The 19,467-nt window shown below is 43.4% G+C and overlaps 1 protein-coding gene across 7 annotated transcripts in view; it reads right to left on the bottom strand.

Annotated features, from left to right (window-relative positions):
- TBL1XR1 (TBL1X receptor 1) overlaps nucleotides 1-19,467 on the bottom strand; it is a 226,475-nt gene that overhangs the window by 180,329 nt on the left and 26,679 nt on the right. For all 7 annotated transcript variants that reach the window (XM_033958026.1, XM_033958028.1, XM_033958031.1 and 4 more), the window contains exon 2: nucleotides 9,549-9,614. The gene's annotated coding sequence lies outside the window, so the exon portion shown is untranslated. The remainder of the gene's footprint in view (nucleotides 1-9,548; nucleotides 9,615-19,467) is intronic.

The raw sequence follows: 19,467 nt of genomic DNA on the forward strand, positions 1-19,467 counted from the left end.
ATTATAAAAGCTAGAATAAAACTAACAACAAGCAGAATGGTAATTTTAAAATTACCATCATACCCTACAGTGCTTGTTTACATTATATATGAATATTAGAAGCTGGCAGATTCGTCCTCTGCCCCCAACATACTAAAGGCAAATAAAATATTTTCTAGTCTCATGCCAAATGCAGAGGAAAACAGCTGGGACTACATGGCACACTAGGAAAAGCTGTCAGTACTGAAATTAACTGCAGAAGCCACTCAATCCACATGGAGTAAATAGAGATAATCCCTTTAAACAAGCACTAGAGAAAAGAACAAGTCTTGTTTAGGACAAAAATTGATTGATAATTGTCTTTCCATTAGTCTTGCATACTATTCCAGACCAGTGGCTAGGTATGTCTATCGACCAGCAGGTGGAGATTGAACAAATAACAAGAGCTGCTTTAGGACATATCCCATTCCCAGTTTTCAAAATTATTGTAGACAAGCAGAGTGAACCCAGGAAACCCAAATTCTAGCATCCACTCCACTTTATACTCTCTTCACATTTCCCTTTTTCTTTCCCATTTATTTTCTTCCCTTTTCTTATTTTTTTATGCAACTCTGATGAAAAGGCAGACAGGACCAAAGGCCCATCCCGCTCACCCAAATCTTACGCCCCACCCCCACCCGGAAAGAAGAAACAAACCCCAGATCCACTCTGTGGTAACCCAAATTGGAAGGGCCTCTGGAATAGTGTGAAGGACTAATGGAAAGAAAATCATCAGGTTAAGACAATTTCTCCTTCCATAGCATCCTTCTCACTATTTCAGACCAGTGGGATGCCCAAAAGCAGACATCATTAAGGGAGGGAACCCGGAGAAGCTGCCCACAAAACTGATGCCAAAATCTAATCTGGCATCCAAGCCCAGTCACTTCCCCACAGTAAGTTAAGTTTAAGTTTTTATTTTTGTTTGATAAATCACTTATTAAATTTACTAAGCGATGTACAGTTTTATAAAAACATAGGTTGAGAAACTAACAGGGTAATCCACATCTTTTTGACTCTAAGACAGACATGAAACATGGGGATAGCGGGGAGAAGTTACAATTTATTAGTTCAAAAAAGAGGAGAAAACAAAAGGTTAGAAGTTTCGTATGTTAGGTCTCGTTATTAAATGCTAAACGCATCTTTAAAAAGATAAGTTTTTAATGATTTTTTAAATAAAATTATGTGTTTTTCATCTCTGCTATACTGCCTATGATTTTCAAGGAGGGGACAGTTAAGAGGTTTTGCGTCGTTGAGCGGAGAGGTCGGCAGCTGCTGTGAGGGATAAGTATTCTGGAAATAAATTGTGGTTCGTTAGAAGATAAGGTTTTGTGTACTAGGATCAGAATTTTGAAATTGATCCGATGGCTGATTGGCAGCCAATCAGCATCCATTAGTAAAGGAGTGACATGGTCATATTTTTTGGCATTATAAATTAATTTAATTGCTGTGTTTTGTATAATTTGCAATCTTCGTTTTTCTTTTTGTGTGATATTAAGTAGAAGAGAATTACAGTAATCTATTTTGGAAAGAGCAAGAGAATGAATTAAAATGTTGATGGATTTGGGGTCCAGGAATTTTGAGATAGATCGGATCAAACGTAATTTGTAGAAGCATGTTTTAACTATGTTGCTAATGTGGTCTTGAAACAAAAGTTTGCCGTTAAGAGCAAAACGAGTAAGATTGTATCTTTTTTCCAAGAAAAGAGCATCGCTTTGGTTTTTTGAATATTTAAGGCTAGTTTATTGAAGGCTAGCCAATTATTAATGATTTCAAGTTTCTTGTTAATTATAGTGATATCATCTATGTTGTCTGGATCGAGAGGATAGAGAAGCTGGATATCATCCGCATAGGTGAAGGATGTAAACCCTATAGATTGACCGATACTTAATAGGTGGGGAAAGGAAAATATTGAATAGAAGGGGAGACAGAATGGAACCTTGGGGAATACCGTAAGATATGCGTGACAAAGGAATAGAGGAATGACCAAGAGGCTGCCCTGCAGAGCTCTGCTGGTGACCACAGGGTCATCCAAAGCGCTGCAATGCACCAGGACACCCAAGACTGTGAAAGCCCCGAGCACTGCGACCTCAACAGCAAATAAGTGGAGACAACCACCCTCTAAAGCCATCTCGCTAGCAGAGGTCAAGATGCTGTCAACCACCCCAAGGACAACTATCTAACCAGCAAAGGTCACTGGTTACCTTGACCCTCTAAGGAGAGCACGTCGCAGATCCAAGAATCGGAGGCAGAAGGGGGAGAACTCCACAGGACTTGTCGCAGACATCACAATCAAATACTCCTTCCTCAAGGCAAGAACACTCCAATGGTACAAACCGGCCTTTTCCCCCCTCCCCCCTAGCTCTGGAACACATTGCCAGAGGATGTGGTAAGAGCAGATAGCGTAGCTGGTTTTAAGAAAGGTTTGGACAATTTCTGGAGGAAAAGTTCATAGTCTGTTATTGAGAAAGAGATGGTGGAAGCCACTGCGTGTCCTGTTTCGGTAGCATGGAATGTTGCTACTCCTTGGGTTTTGGACAGGAACGGGCTACTGGGCTTGATGGACCATTGGTCTGACCCAGTAAGGCTATTCTTATGTTTTATGTATGTAGGAAGAAGCTGCACAATTCAACGTTTGCATACCAGGACATGGAATGGTCTTCCCCTCCCCCTGTGACAACAATGCAAGTACAAAACCTTCAGAAAGAATCTTAAGACCCATCTTTTCTCCTTGGACCTATAATGAAATCCCAGGAGACAACCCCCTGCTCTTTCCTCATGTCCAGTCCCTAAATCTTATTGTAACCCTTTGATTTCCCCAATTTTATATCCAATGTACATGTCCTGATCTTAAATCTTGTTGTAAACAGCAGTAAATCCTAGCGGAAAATTGCAGTATAGAAGAAAATGTATGGTATTGCACTCTGGTCTCCTGAAACCCCATACCCAGAACCCAGTAGTCGAGGCACTCAATCTGAATCCCAAATCTCCCCTCCGAAGAGAGAAGTTTCCATGCCTGGTTAAGGAGGAATGTTGACACCATCATGGGAAGCAAGACTGGGTTCACCCTCAGGGACATGCCAGCCACCTGGCAAGACAATGCCTGCAGTTCCAACACACTACGATCCAAGGAAATAGCCACCAGGAAAACAGCCTTCAGACACTGTTTTTTTAATGAGGCCCTCTTACAGGGATCAAAGGGAGACTTCTGAAAATCAGAATCACCCAAAATGAGAATCCACTCCAGATAAATCTGAAGAAATCCAGGAGAGCCACCAAGGAGGACTGCACTCAACTCCAGAACCCAGCCAGAGCCACTCCTTGAACCTACAGCGAACTAAGCGCCAAGCCCTTATCCAGACCTCTGTGAAGGGGATGCCAGGATTTGAGCCAAGCCACAAACGTCCTCCATCCCAAGCATAAGCAGCTGAAGTAGAGTGCATCTAGGTTTCTAATAAGGTTGCGGCCACTAAATCCAAGGATTTCCTGCACCTCAGCCTTAACCTTTCAAGAATCAGGCCATAAGACCAATGCAGAGAGGGATCCTCCATCAATAATGGCCCTTGGCGAAGCAACCCCTGGTCTGTAGTACAGAGAAGAGGACAACCGACTGGAAACTGATCCAGGTCTTCATACCAGGGCCTGCAAGAACAATCCAGAGCCATCACCATTACTCAACAGGGATGAACAGCCACCCCTCTGAGCATGCCCATTCATTGGCTTCTGAAAGACAGGGCTAAAGCAAAGCATCTACATCCTGACTGCTCAGATCATGCCGCAACTAAAGAAACCATTTTGGCGCTGCTCCAGGTAGCTGCAAATAGATGACCCAAGCGCTGAGCTATCAGCTGGAAAGCCTCCTTAGACAGCTCCCTTTCCTGCATCCAGGGAGTTTAGAATGAGAAAGGCCGCCTGAACATTCGAAGACCCCCACAAAGTGGGTTACCAACAAGCAGAGCCAAGCTTCTTAGCCAGGCCATGAGGAACTGCCTCATCCACCAAACACTAGCTGCGAGTTCCCCCCTCACTTGTGGACTTATGCACTGTCTGGAAACACTGACTGGAGGCTACTCCAGGAAAGGAATAACAACAACTTTATTTTTATATGCCGCAATACCACAAACAGTTAAGAGCTGTTTTCCGAGACTCACACAGGGCCAAGCAGTAGGGGATACAGTTGAGTAGGGGATACAGTTTAGGCCTAATGGAGAAATCCATTAGGCCTCCATCTGGATCCTGCCACTCTGCAGAAATCCAGCCTTGCATGCCAGGAGGCATGGGGGATGCCTTAAGCAGGCCATGCAGACTCCTCACTACCAAGAATCTCTTTGAGCCCAGAGAACAGGAGAACAATATTGGAATTCGCTTCTCACCAATCTAAGAACCCAAAAAAAATCTCAACCATTTTAAGGGTTTATTTAAAAGTCATTTGTTTAAAGAAGCATTTACACCATGATGATCTTTAATTCTACTCTGTCCATCAATTATCAAGGAAACACTGTCTAGCCCTGGTCCTTTTGTCGTCACCTTAAATATTCTCCTTTTCTTTTACAACTGTATTTCATACCCTCCAACCTTGCGTTTCCTGTTAGTTAAATGTCCAAGTTTAGTTTTATTATCTGTAATGTAATTTTTTAACCCCAAAATTTTTTTATTGTAACTTGCTTAGAAATCCTTATAAGCGATTTTATCAAATTTTAATAAAACTTGAAACTTGGATTTCCAATACAGCGTGTAGCCCACACCTCTGGATTGAGGCACCACAGCTTCTCCTTACAATCCCGTTTCAGGACTGAAGAGAATGGAAGCCACAGCAGTGCCAGAAGATATCGAAGCTGCCCTATACGGCCAGAGAAGAAGCAGTGCCAGATAGACAGCTGAAGCTACCTTGCATCTCCATAGAGCAAGCAGTGCCAGACAGACAGCTGAAGCTACCTTGCATCTCCATAGAGCAAGCAATGCCAGACAGGGATTCAAAGTCACTCTGTACAGTCGGGATGTGGAGCAGTGCCAGACATGCAGCTGCTGTGTATATCCAGGAAGGGAGCAGTGGTAGACAGGCAGCCAGAGCTGCTCTGTACATCTAAAGATGAATAGTGGTGCCAGTGCAGCTGCACTGTACATCTTGAGATGAAAGGAGTGCAAGCAGACAGGCGAAGCAGCCCTATACATCCAGAGATGCAGCAGTGCCAGTACCAGAGGCCAATGCTGACCCTATATACCAGGCGGTGCTATAAATCCAGAGATGAAGCATGGGCCCACATGCAGTCGGAGCTGCACTTAATATCCAGCGATGGAGCATTGGCAGAAACGTGGCCAGAACTTTTGCTCTCTATGTCTAGTTTTGGAACTATAGTACAAATAGCACCAGAACAGCCACTCAGCACATCCAGCAATGGAACCGTTGCACAAATGCAGCCGGATCTGCTGAAACCGCATTCAGTGATGGAGCCAGGCACAAATGAAGCCTTAGCACAAACGAAGCCAAAGCTAGAACTGTGGCACAAATGCAGCCAGAGCTGCTCTCCACAACCAGAGATGGAACTGAGGCACAAATGCAGCCAGAGCTGCTCTCCACAACCAGAGATGGAACTGAGGCACAAATGCAGAAAGAGCTGCTCTCTACAACCAGAGATGGAACTGAGGCACAAATGCAGAAAGAGCTGCTCTCTACAACCAGAGATGGAACTGAGGCACAAATGCAGAAAGAGCTGCTCTCTACAACCAGAGATGGAACTGAGGCACAAATGCAGCCAGAGCTGCTCTCCACAACCAGAGATGGAACTGAGGCACAAATGCAGCCAGAGCTGCTCTCCACAACCAGAGATGGAACTGAGGCACAAATGCAGCCAGAGCTGCTCTTCCCATCCAGAGATGGAGCCGGAGCTGCTTTCAGTGAGAGAGCTTGGCACAAATACAGCCACACTCCACATCCAGAGAAGGAACCATGGCACAAATGCAGCTGGAGCTCCATTCCTCATCCAGAAACTGCGGCATAAAGGTAGCTAGTATGATCTAATGTAGGGGTGCCCAATATGTCGATTGCGATTGACCGGTAGATCGCGAAGGCAAAGTGAGTCGATCGCAGAGCCCATCCTGGGCTCCGTGATAGACTCACATTGCCTTCACAATCTACCAGGCCGATCAACTTCCTCTCCCCGACGTCAATTCTGCCGTCGGAGAGGAAGTTCCGGGCCAGCCAATTGCTGCCTGGCTGGCACGGAACTTCCTCTCCGACAGCAGAATTGACGTCGGGGAGAGGAATGCTGGTCGGCCCAATGCTTCTGCAGGGAGACCTTGGTGCGGCGGTGGCTTGGGGGCCTGTTCTTGGGGCAGCAGTGGCTTGGGAGAGGGCAGGAAGAAAGAAAGGAAGGGGGTAGGCAGGGAGACAGAAGGAAAGAAGGGAAAAAGAAAGAAAGGGGGCATGAAGAGAGAAAAAAAGAAAGGGAGGCAAAGAGAAAGAAAGGGTAGGGAGAGAGGAAGAAAAAGTTGGGGGAGGGAATGAGGTCTGGAGGAGAGGAAGCACACAGGCTGAAAGCATACAGGCTGAAAGAAGTGAAGAAATATTGGATGCACAGTCAGAAGAAGAAAGTGCAACCAGAGACTCATGAAATCAAAAGACAAAAAAGTAGGAAAAATGATTTTATTTTCAATTTAGTGATCAAAATGTGTCCGTTTTGAGAATTTACATCTGCTGTCTATATTTTGCACTATGGTCCCCCTTTTACTAAACCGTGATAGTGGTTTTTAGTGCAGGGAGCTGCAAGGGGCATTCACTATCATGGTTTAGTAAAAGGGGAGGGGGTATGTTTGTCTATTTTTGTATAGTTGCTACTGAGGTGACATTATGTATTTTAAAGTCATCTGCCTTGACCTCTGAAAAAAATCACGAATACAAATGATCATTAACATTTTCTCTGCGTACAGTGTGCTTTTTAAAAATTTTTGTTGTTGGTAGATCATTTTGATTTGGTAATTTTAAAACTAGCTCGCAAGCCCAAAAAGTGTGGGCCCTGATCTAATGCTTCAAACACTTGTGAGTCTTCTCCCATTTCTGTCTTCTGCTGGGGGGGGGGGTTCTTCTTATTTATTAGTTTACTGTATATACTGGGTCATCGGGTTTTAGGTAATGGAAAGAAGAGAGGGGGTGAGCAGTTAATTGATGACTGGATGCTATTTCGAATACTCTTATTATAGTAATTACTGGCAGTTCTTGCTTATTTCCATGGTACTTTTGGTACAGTTCTGGGGGGGAGGGGGTAGAGCCGCACAAGGAAACCACCCACCAACAGCCACCCAACTTGCAGACCACTTCAAAAACAAGATTACAACAACACACATACCCACCTCGACAAGATAATAACAAACCCAGTAACAGGAGAAGCCATTGCAGCAGACAGGACCTGGACCGACTTCCCAGCAGTACATTGGTCTGACATGAACCGACTCTACAAAAAATACAGCCAAGCATCATGCGACCTGAACAATTGTCCCACATATCTGATAACAAATGCCTCTCCCTAGAGCTAGCCTCATGCAATGGATACAAACCACGCTCACGGAAAGTCAATTCCCACAGGACCTAGGAGAGACCATAATCACCCCAATTGTGAAAGATCATAAAGGCCCAATAGATATCCCCAATTACAGACCCATCGCTTCAATACCAATATGCGTTAAACTAATAAAAGGACTAGTTGCACAATACCTCACTAACTACCTGGAAGACCACAACCTACTTCATCCCTCTCAATCAGGGTTCAGAACCAACCATAGCACAGAGACACTACTAGTAACCCTACTAGACACAGCCTGACAGCACCTTAGCAAAGGCAGAAGGATGCTGATAATTCAACTTGATCTCTCAGCTGCATTTGACCTGGTTGACCACTCCATACTACTTCAGATACTTGAAGCCATAGGGATCTCAGGCAGGGTACACAACTGGTTCCAAGGATTCCTTAAATCAAGAACATACAGAGTAAAGTCAAACGATCTTAAATCAGAACCCTGGTCTAACCCCTGTGGAGTTCAACAAGGGTCACCACTGTTGCCTACGCTCTTCAACCTCTTTATATCCTCCCTTGGGACCACTCTAGATAACCTAGATGTAACATCATTCAGCTACGCAGACGACATCACCTTCTCCTCCCCTTCGATTCACCAGACCCCACATCAACAGAAAAACTGAAAAAAACACTAGATGGAAAAATGGATGATAGACCACAAATTGAAGCTGAACTCTGACAAAACAAAATTTCTATTACTCGAAAAGGCCAAAACCCCATCCATTATAGAGTTAGAAATAAATGCCGCCAATTACTCTATACAGTCCACTCTTAAACTCCTAGGAGTGTTGATAGATAGATGCTGAACAATGCAAATCCAAATCAACAAGACTACCCAGAAATCTTTTTTAATCATGCGCAATTTACCTAAAATAAGAAAATTCTTTGACAAAGAGCAATATAGGCTCATAGTCCAATCCCTTGTCCTGGGTCTAGTAGACTATTGCAACATCCTCTATCTACCATGCCCTGCAAACATGATAAAACAATTACAGACTGTACAAAACACAGCTCTCAGATTGATCTACTCGCTAAGTAAATTTGACCACATCACCACTGCCTACCTAAACTCACACTGGTTACCTATACAAGCACGAATTCAATTCAAATTATACTGTCTATTATTCAAAGCAATAAATGGCACTGCCCCCACTTACCTAAACAACCGCCTAAATCGGAACCTTACTACTAGACAAAGGAGAACTCAGACTCCATTTACCTACCCCCCATTCAAAGGCACTCAGTACAAGAAGATGTTTGACCACCTACTAGCGACGCAAGCAGCGAAACCTGACCACTCCATCTCCAACTTGCTGACAACGAGCGACTTCAAATCTTTTCAAAAAGAAATCAAAACCCTGCTATTAAAAAATTTATCCAAATATCTTAACGCTTCCCCTTGTCCTTCCTCTCCCTTGTAAATTCCCCTTCAAAGTCTCTTCCACTCTTGCAATTTTTCTCTTCAAAGTCTCAACCATGTAAACAGCTCCTTAAATTGTAATTCTCCTGGAAATGTCCAGTAATTTTTTTGTAATCCTAAATCCATAATTGTAATTTTCCTGGAAATGTCCAGTTAGCTTCTTTTGTAATCCGCCTAGAACTGCAAGGTACGGGCGGAACAGAAGTCACTAATGTAATGTAATGTAATGTAGAGGGATGAGGCAGATGGTATAGGCAGCAACTGACGACTTTTTGTATTATCCTATCTGTTTTAGTGTTTAACAGTTGATTAGTCATTAGGGGGAAAAAACAAAATTTTGTTGATTGTATAAAGGATGTATAAGGGGGGCAAGGTGATTGGAGGGGATACAAATTGAAGCTTACTGGTGACTGATTACTTGTTGACAATTGCAGTTTATTGTTTATTTACCTGCTATGCTCTTCTATCCTATTGGTTTTGTAAATTCACTTGTCACTAATAGATTTAAACATAACTTCACACAAGAAACCACATTTTTTACCTACCATTTGCAGTGCATCAATGTGAGAAAACTCAGTTTACAGGTTATTTTCAGTCATAGGAATAGTAGGCTGAAAGAAAGATGAAATAGCAACAGATGAAATGCATATCAAATAAATCTCCAACAGGTAGCATAAAGAAAATGAAACTGGACAAATTCCAACAGCTTTATTAATATCTTATTTATTTATTTTTATTCATTTTAAAACCATTAATAAGTGCGAAATATAAAACAGTCATATAACTCTATAAAAGCACTTAAATTTCATTACAGTTGTAATTTATGACAAATAAATATATCAACCCCCCCCCCCCCCCATAATTATATTCAAAAAGTACACTCAAATTGTAAAAACCCGTTCCAACCCATCCTCCCACCCCGGACGTGTATGACCAAAGGGCAAAATTCCCAATCACTCTTTGCAAAATTTTGTCAATGGCTCCCAAATCTTCAGAAATTTCTTATAATGTCCCTGATGTATAGCCATATTACATTCCATTTTAAAAACGTGACAAGAGAGACTCCCACCAAAAGGTATAGTTCAGTCTATCCCAGTTTTTCCAATTCCTAAGAATAAGCTGTATGGCAACCCCTATCATAATAAAGAGACGCTTATTATTGTGAGATGATATTGTGAGATGGCGCAGTGTCATATGTTAGTGCCACTGGATTTTCCATTATTTTATTTACCTGATCCCAAATGGATCTCCAAAATTGAAGTATCAAGGGACAATAAAATAATAAATGATCTAATGTCCCAGGTTCAAGATGACAGTGCCAACACCTATTAGACTTGGAACTATCTAATTTCTGTAACCTAACTGGGGTCCAAACAGGTATAGTAAGGTTTTAAGGGAAAAATGTAAATTAGTTAACAGCCCCTACTGTGTGATTGTATGTGATGATCTTAAGGTGGCCAAACAGGTTGAAAAGGATGCTAGGTTGCATAGGAAGAGGTATGGCCAGTAGGAAAAATGAGGTATTGATACCTCTGTATAAGATTCTGGTGAGATCTCATTTAGAAAATTGTGCACAATTCTAGAGGCCACACCTTCAAAAAGATATAAAAAGGATGGAGTTATCTAGAGAAAGGTTACTAAAATGGTGTGTGGTCTTCGTGATAAGGTGTATGGGAACAGATTTAAAGATCTCAATCTGTATACTTTGGAGGAAAGGCAGGAGAGGGGAGATATGATAGAGAAATTTAAATATCTACATAATATAAAGCCCAGTACTTGCACATAATCCCAAACCTTCGGTCTTCACAATTGGAGAAGCAGATGAATTTGAGATTGCAACTTGGCTCCCCGGTCCTTGGGTAGAAACACCTTCCCCAGACTTGTGTCGAACTGCACACCCAGATGCTCCAATGACTGGGAAGGGATGAGAGAGCTCTTTGGAAAATTGATGACCCACCCCAAAGATTGAAGAAGAGATATCACCCTTTGGGTCACCGTCAAACTCTCTAGTATGGAAGACGCCCGGATCAACCAGTCGTCCAAGTAAGAATGTACCCAAATCCCTTCCTGGCGAAGGAACGCCGCTACTACTACCATGACCTTTGAGAATGTACGTGGAGCCGTGGCAAGGCTGAACGGCAAGGCTCGAAACTGATAGTCCTGGCCAAGAATTGCAAAGCGAAGATACTTCTGATGCGGCTGCCATATCGGAATGTGCAAATAAGCTTCCTTGAGGTCGAGTACCGTAAGGAATTCCCTTGGCTGAACAGCCGCAATGACCGACCTCACTGTCTCCATCCGGAAATACCTGACCCGTAGAAAGCGATTGACCTTCTTTAGATCCAAGACCGGTCTGATCGAACCCCCCTTTTTGGGCACTATGAAGTAAATGGAATATCTGCCCTGTCCTTGAAGGGTGACCTGTACTGATTCTTGTTTGGCCGCCCCTATACAAGGGGAGACCAAGAAAGAATCTGCGACGGGAGAGGAAAATTCTAATTTGTAACCTCGAATTATGTCCAATACCCACTGATCAGACGTTATCTTGGCCCACTCCACCAGAAAGGAAGACAGCCGACCCCCTATGGACACGACGGATGGAGTCAACATCCCGTCATTGTGAATTACGTGAGACCAGGGTTCGGGCTGGTTGAACAGGTTGGGGTTTTGTAGGACGAAAGGAATTCTTATGTGAAAACCTAGGCCTACAATTATAGGAAGAGCCGTAAGAAGGCGGAAAAGATGGCTTTCCAGGCCAATATCTCAACATCCCTGAATCGAGATCTGGCAGACAAAGCTTTCAAAGGGTTTTAGGTTTATCCTCCGGCAACCTCTGCGTTTTGGTATCACCAAAATCTTTAACCAATTTTTCTAAATCGTCTCCGAATAACAAACGACCCCTGAAAGGAAGCCTCACCAGCCTAAGCTTGGAAGCCGCATCAGCCGCCCAGTACCGGAGCCACAATGATCTGCGAGAAACAATAGAAAGAGACATTTGTTTCGCCGAAGCGCAAATAATATCATAGAGGGCGTCCACCAAATAAGCTAGACCCGTCTCCAAATCAGGGAAGTCAGGTGGAACTGAAACCCCCGTTTCCAGCATTTGATCTGCCATATGTTGAGCCCATTGCAAACAAGCCCGCGCCACATAAGAACTGCACACCGCCTCTTGCAGGGTAACCGCCGCTACTTCAAAAAACAGCTTAAGAGAAGACTCAATCTTCCTATCCTGAATGTCTTTGAGCGCTATACCTCCCTCAACCGGCAAGGTAGTCTTCTTGGTAACCGCAGCCACCAAAGCGGCCACCATGAGGGTCTTAAATTTATCCAGCACGTCAAACTGATGCATAGCCTTAGCAACTTGGAGACCAGCCTCAGGCATGTTCCATTGAGCCGAAATAAGTTCTTGCATCGCCTCATGAACTGGAAAAGTTTTAGCCAGTTTCCTCGTGCCCGCCATAAGAGGATTAGCCGATCCTAGCGTGTGTGGATCAGGTTGAGAGATATTAAGGCCCTGTAGCGCTTTGGAAATAAAAGATGGTAATTCCTCCTTATGAAAAAGACAGAGCGCTGTAGGATCATCCACCTCCCTAGCCAGTGCATCCTCAAACTCCAAATCCACCACCTCGCCTTCCTCCAGAGAATCTGGAAAAGCAAGAGATAAGGCGGAGTCAGACAGAGGGTCCCCTCCGTCCAGAGGCGCTACCCTGCGCCATTTTTCCGCCTGAGACTCCTGAGGAGGTCCATTGGCATGAAGAACGGGTAACTGGTCCATCTCACCAGCCCGTTGCTGCGCAGACTGAGAGCTCTGCATCAAAAAGGCTTTATGCATTAACATAACAAACTCCAGGGGAAAGACCACCGAATTTGCAGGAGCCTTCTTCGAAAGAATCTGTTTCTGCCCAGAAAACCAGCCCGCAATGGCAACAGAAGAAGAAAAAACGCCGATTGCCTGTCCAGCCGCCGACGTGCACTGAAACAGAACGGAATTAGCCGCGAGTGCAGGAGAAGTTGGCCAGCCTTCAACCGCGTGGGAAACAAGCTATTTCTCAGTCGCGATCTGCAGGTCCTCACTCACTGCATCTGCGCACCCCGCCGAACAGAGGCCCGATGGTGTTCGCCGCTTTCCACAGCAGGAACACCGTTTAACTGCCTCTGCCGCCATTACAAAGAAAACGAACTGCAGAGCAAATCAAAATCGGCAGCCAACAAAGCCCTGTTCAGCAACATTGCAGCAACCAACCCGGCAAACTAAACCAGCAAGCAGGAAGAGAGCTAGAAAATAAAACCTTCTCTTATCCGAGTTCACCTTTGTTAAGGCTGGCAGTTGTAACTGGAACAGCCAGGAAACCTATCCAGCTGCAGCACCCTGGTGTTAAATGGGTTTTGTTTTGTTTTTTTGTAAGGGAAAGAAAGAATCAGGAATAACCTCAATCCCAAAGGAGAGGAGGGTGGAGTAGGGACCTGGGGGGGCCCAGGTGTACTTCCCAAAGTTGGCACCGCTCAGCCAAACACCCCTATCTACCTGAAGATTAAAAAATGCCAGCCAGAATCCAGGAGCTAGTGGAGATAGAGAATACTGGAGATACAGGGAGAGTGCCAACCAATAGGACCACCTGTTAATCAGGTCTCTATCTCCGCCTGCTGGTAGATGTGTGCTATCCCACTTGTCTCTAGATTCATCTGCTGCTGTTGCTGAGGAAAGAGAAGTTTAAATATCTACATAATATAAATGTGCACGAGTCGAGTCTCTTTCATTTGAAAGGAAACTCTGCAATGAGAGAGCATAGGATGAAGTTAAGAGGTGATAGGCTCCGTAGTAATCTAAGGAAATACTTTTTTACAGAAAGGGTGGTAGATGCATGAACAGTCTCCCGGAAGAGGTGGTAGAAACAAAGACTATGTCTGAATTGAAGAGGGCCTGGGATAGGCACATGGGATCTCTCAGAGAGGGAAAGAGATAATGGTTACTGCAGATGGGCAGACTAGATGGGCCATTTAGCCTTTATCTGCTGTCATGTTTCTATGTTTACTGAACAAAGTAGAATATGCAGTATGTGTTTTCTGTGATAAAGTCCTAATTCAGTGAATCTGCCCTCCCAATGAAGTGAATGTTTTGAAAAATTACAGAGCTTTAAGCAAGAATCCTTTTAATCAGACATATGGGAAGATTAGGTTCTTACCTCAATAACCTTTTCTAGTAGAAAGGCATACGAGTCTTGAACCGTGGGTTATCCTCCTTTACTCGCGAGTTTGTAGAAAGCATCATCTACCTTTTTCACTCAGCTACGCCTCTTGCATCTCTGGGCTGTGCCCCAGCTCCTCAGTTTGTATCAAAACACTTGATAATTCCTATAAGAGGAGAAATAAGAAGGCGGGATACAGGGTACTCCCCGATCAAGCTATTTCTGTTCTGATCTACAAGTCAAAGGCAACAAGTCAATGCCAATATAATCATAACTAAAAATAAGGTGGAAATGAACTTCTCACCTACCTGAGTGCAACCAGCACTAACACTTATATAGTACTCCAGTCACTCGCTTTTCTCACCAAAACAGAAATAAAATTAGAACTCTTCGAATCTGTCTGCCAACAGACACCAACAAGAAGGCTATTGAAATCTGACAGGTCAGGCCTTCAAGACTAATCTTCTTTCTCATAGAAAGGCATATGATCGGGGGGGATGGGGATCATGTGATGACGCATAGCTGAACGGTGGCTCACTGCCCAAGCTCTGTCTCTCCCCCGCTTTAAACATCTTTTTCTGTGATTGTGAGATCTTTTTAGTAACTAGTTCCTCTTCAGTGTTTCAGTGGCGACAGTGTGTGTTTCTTCGACGTATATCAACAGCGGCGCTGGAATATGCCCTCTAAGACTCCACGGCTGACTAAATTTCGACAAATCAAGCTCTCGCCCAAGATAGTAGCTGAGGGGACTCCTGCTCGCACAACGGTAAAACTACAGGAGGACACAATTTGAGAGCTTACCAAGCACCTCTCAGCTCTTATCGATGACTAGTTTGGCAAGATTCAAGCTTCAGTGGACGAAATTAAAGACTGCGTGGAGAGACAGGGTTCACAGATCTTTCAGCTGGAGCACAGGCTTTCAGAGCAGGAGGATCAGGCGGGCCAGGCTGCCTCTCACGCACAGGCTATTGAGGCTCAATGTGTCGCACTGACTGCGTGCCTGGAAGATCAGGAGAATATTATTGGCCTGCCCGAAACAATCCTCAATGCTGAGCTTTGGACCATAGTAGAGCAGTGGCTACCGGAGAAGGTGGGCCCAGCTGGGAGGTGCATGTGCTTTGATGGAACATATACACAAAATCAGCAACACGCGCCAAGGAGACCCCAGACTGTGACCTGTCATTGCCCACTTTTTAAATGCAGCCATCAAGGACAGGATCCTTGCCTTATATCGCAAAGCTGGATCTTTGGAGCAAGAGGGAGCCAAGCTTTTGCTGTTTAATGACCATTCACCTGCCATTGCCTCAAGCCAGAGGGCACTGGCCCCTTACTGCTCGGAGTTGTGCAACAGGGGACTTCACTTCACGGTACTATTCCCGGCCAAGATGCACGTCGAAACAGCCTCAGGCCCCTGGCTATATGACACTTTGGATGAGCTTAAGGCATTTCTGGCTGAGCCAATTTTTGGGTGGGTGGGGCAAGGGGGGGCAAGTGTGTTTTGGGGTATAGCTGGGGGGAAGATATGGGGGCTGGGATGAGTGCGTGTTATTTGGAAGCGGATTATGGCTGTCGGATTGAGTGTGTGCATGTTGTGCAGGTGGGAGGCAGAGTGCTTGAGGGGGGCTTCCTCTATGGTGGGTTTCTCTTTCTCTGCAGTGTTGTTGCCTGGTGGGGCCTAGTGGGGGGGGGGGGGGTCCCATGAGGATTTCTTTTTGCTGTTTTCTTGTCATTTGGTGCTTACATACAACTAGACCCTGGCTAAGCTCTGAATGTTGCAGACATAAACTCCCAGACTAAACAGACTAAGATCTTCTGCTACTTAAAAAGGGAATGTGCTCAGGTTGCTTTTCTGCAGGAAACTCATCTTACAGCAGTGGAGCATAGGAAACTCCCGAGGAATTGAGTAGGGGAACTGGCCTCCTATAATTTACACCAATGGGGTGTAGCCATTCTGATTCATAAGGCCCTGGCTTTCGAAGCTCATAAAATGATATCCGAGGTCAGGTATGTGCTCCTTGTGGGGGAATTGCAAGGCCACAATGTCCTAGGTGCAATATCTATGCCCCTAATGTGTAAGCGATAAATCAAATTTTAAATAAAATTGAATAACAAACTTATTCTCACTCCATTTTTTTTTTTTTTATGGTATTGGGTAAAATTTTAACCTTCCCCAACTACCAGATTATTTTGGCGGGATACTTCAATATGGTCAGTAACCCTAGTATTGACTGTAAACCACCGAGACTGCTGAGAGCGGGGCATGACTACAAAGCGGTCAAATTTCTTATGCGTCAGAACTTTTTGATGCGGAGGCGTGTGAAACAAAGACCTCTGAAAAGATTGGAAGAGTTCATCCACCACTGAAGCAACCGTCGAAAAGACAAGGTGACAAAAATGCGTTGTGAGAGTGGATTGAGCGCCTGAGACCATTGAGGCGTCTGGAGATGAAGCCTCGCAAGGGGAGTCTTGTTAACTGTGAGACCCAAGTGACCTAGAAGACACTTCTTTCTGATTTGCAAACTGTTTAATGTAAGATTGGCTCCTCTTACATTAAACAGTTTGCGAATAAGAAAGAAGTGTCTACCCCTGAGGAAGAGACACAATGGAACTTAGTCAGGTAGTTTTGGACTATATCGCAATTGAAAAATTTAACCAGCTAAGTGGTTCCTTTATTTTACTTTTCCATATATAATAGCTTGTGGGGTGAAGTGAGCAAATAACTAAAATTTTGATAAAAAGCATGTTCTTTGTATTTATTATGAAACCCCTTGAAAAAAATTCACCTTTGATATTATATGTTCTTAAAAAACTTTTGCATAAAAGAAAAATGATGTAGCGATGAACCTGTATTAAATTTTGCTTCAGCAAGGTATCACCAGGGGGGAAAAAACCTGAAAAGGTTAGCACCCACTTGAAATTCTCATTTATTATCAATTGAAGATAAAGTAGTAATTTTCAAGGAGTCTCCTACAAACAAGGTTTTTTGTTAATAAAATGCCAAGTGACAGATATCACAACATAAAATAAATAATTGACAAAACTTAAAATAAATCCAATTAAAAATTATATGTTAAAAAACAGTAGTTATAAAATGGAAATGTAGCGACATACTGAATACCTTTGGAACTTTGTTTATTATTTATTATTTGCATTTTGATGGTTGTTACTTTTATTCTCTCATGAGTAGCGCTTTGTGGCCTGGCAGGTTCATCTTTGCATGTATAGGCTTGATGCCTTTAAAACTTTGTTTATTATTTATTACTTATACTGGGTATGGTAGCATTTTGATGATTGTTATTTTTATTCTTTGTTTTAGCTATCATTCTGGGCACATCCAGTTGCCATTCAAACTACGGGCTCCATTTCTGATTTTAAATAGAACAATTTATTCATATTGAAACTTTATTTATACTAAAGTCCATTTGCTCATTTTTCAGCAGATACCAGTATCTTCAGCAGGCATGCATTTATTTTATCACAGCTTGTCTGGGGCAGAATGTATCATCCGTATGTGTCTCCATAGCAGTTTATGGCTTTATTTGGCTTGTTTAAGGTAGAACATTTCATCTATATGTCCATTCATCCAGATTTCAGTTCTTAGATTATATATAGTGCTCCCACGTTTTGTGTTCTTTTACATCTTAGTTTTTAGGTGACAAAGCGCTTCTAAGGTTAATTTATATTTTTTCTTTTAAGACCATTATATTTGAATGCATAATATGAAGTGTGTTCAACTTAAGATTAATTTGGTTTGAGCCACATTTATATTGTCTTTCCCCACAAAACAACATTTGAGACTGTCAGAGGTTGGTACAATTTATCTAGTTGGAGACCCGAGTGGATAGTTTATTTGTAATATTATATCTAGTCGGATGTCAGGGCGAGTTGCTTGTCCACAAAACTCGCCCACATTTAAGGGTGTGTTGCTTGTCCACATTTAAAGGCAGTAGACTATCATGCCTGTAGCTTAACCGATGATGTCACGATGTTTACAATCACTATGAATGTGTAACATTGGTTTCTTTTCATGTTAGTCCATTAGATCATTTTTGTTTGCATTATTCAACTAATATGATAGGCAAAATATTTTAAGTATACCTTTTGTATCTTATAGCACACTCACGGATCTAGATTTCATTGTTGATCTGTCATTTACATCAGTGTTTTACAACCTTTTTACACCTATGGACCGGCAGAAATAAGAAAAAATTATGTTCTTACCTGTTAATTTTCTTTCCTTTAGACGCAGCAGATGAATCCAGAGACCAATGGGATAGCCCACATCTACCAGCAGGCGGAGATAGAGAAACTGAATAACAGGTGGTCCTATTGGCTGGCACTCCTCCTGTAGCTCCAGTATAGCTCCTTGCCCAAGCATCCATAACCATCAAGAGGCATAACATGTAAAAAACTTCTTTCCCATAACAAATATCAAAAGGCAACAATACAGAACACAACAAAAACAATAACAAATTTTGAAAGTTGCACAAGAAAAAACCGACAGACAATATCCAGAATGGGTGGGGCTCTGGATTCATCTGCTGCGTCTAAAGGAAAGAAAATTAACAGGTAAGAACATAATTTTTCCTTCCTTAGCAACAGCAGCAGATGAATCCAGAGACCAATGGGATGTAGCAAAGCAATCCTTCATCTGGGTGGAAAGCAAACGCCGTCTCCGCAATAACCGAAGCACTAAATGCATCCACCGAATGCACCCGCACATCCAACTGGTAATGCTAAGAGAAAGCACTCACGGAAAACCTAATAGCCGCGAGACAAAACTCCTCCAAGGAAAAAATCTCTGGACCGAGCCCAAGAAGTAGCCATCGCTCTGGCAGAATGGACATGAAGCACTTTCGACAACCGCTTCCCTGCCATCAAGCAAGCGTAAAGAATGTCCTCCTGGGCCCAAAGAGTGATGGAGGATGGGGACGCCGCCAAACGTTTGAGGCGTCCCGTGAAGAATACAAAAAAGGCGATATAGACAACTAAAAGTCGCTAGCTCGTGGAGGATGCTACGCACACTCAAAAAAAAAAAATGCAGTGAGTGTCATAAAAGAAAGGATGACACCTCCTCAGAAAGAAATTGCGGTACCGTCCGCACCGACACCCCAGAATCTGTAAATCAGAAATAGGAATCCCCACCAAACAAGGCCTGCAACTCAGAAAACCGCCGAGCTGAAGCCAAGGCCACAAGAAACCATGTATTCAACGGCACAGCCCTTTAGAGCCTCAAAAGACAAGGATGAAATGAAGCCTTCGATAAACTGCGAAGAAG

This window comes from Geotrypetes seraphini, chromosome 9 (assembly GCF_902459505.1).
Source record: "Geotrypetes seraphini chromosome 9, aGeoSer1.1, whole genome shotgun sequence".
Taxonomy (NCBI): Eukaryota; Metazoa; Chordata; class Amphibia; order Gymnophiona; family Dermophiidae; genus Geotrypetes; species Geotrypetes seraphini.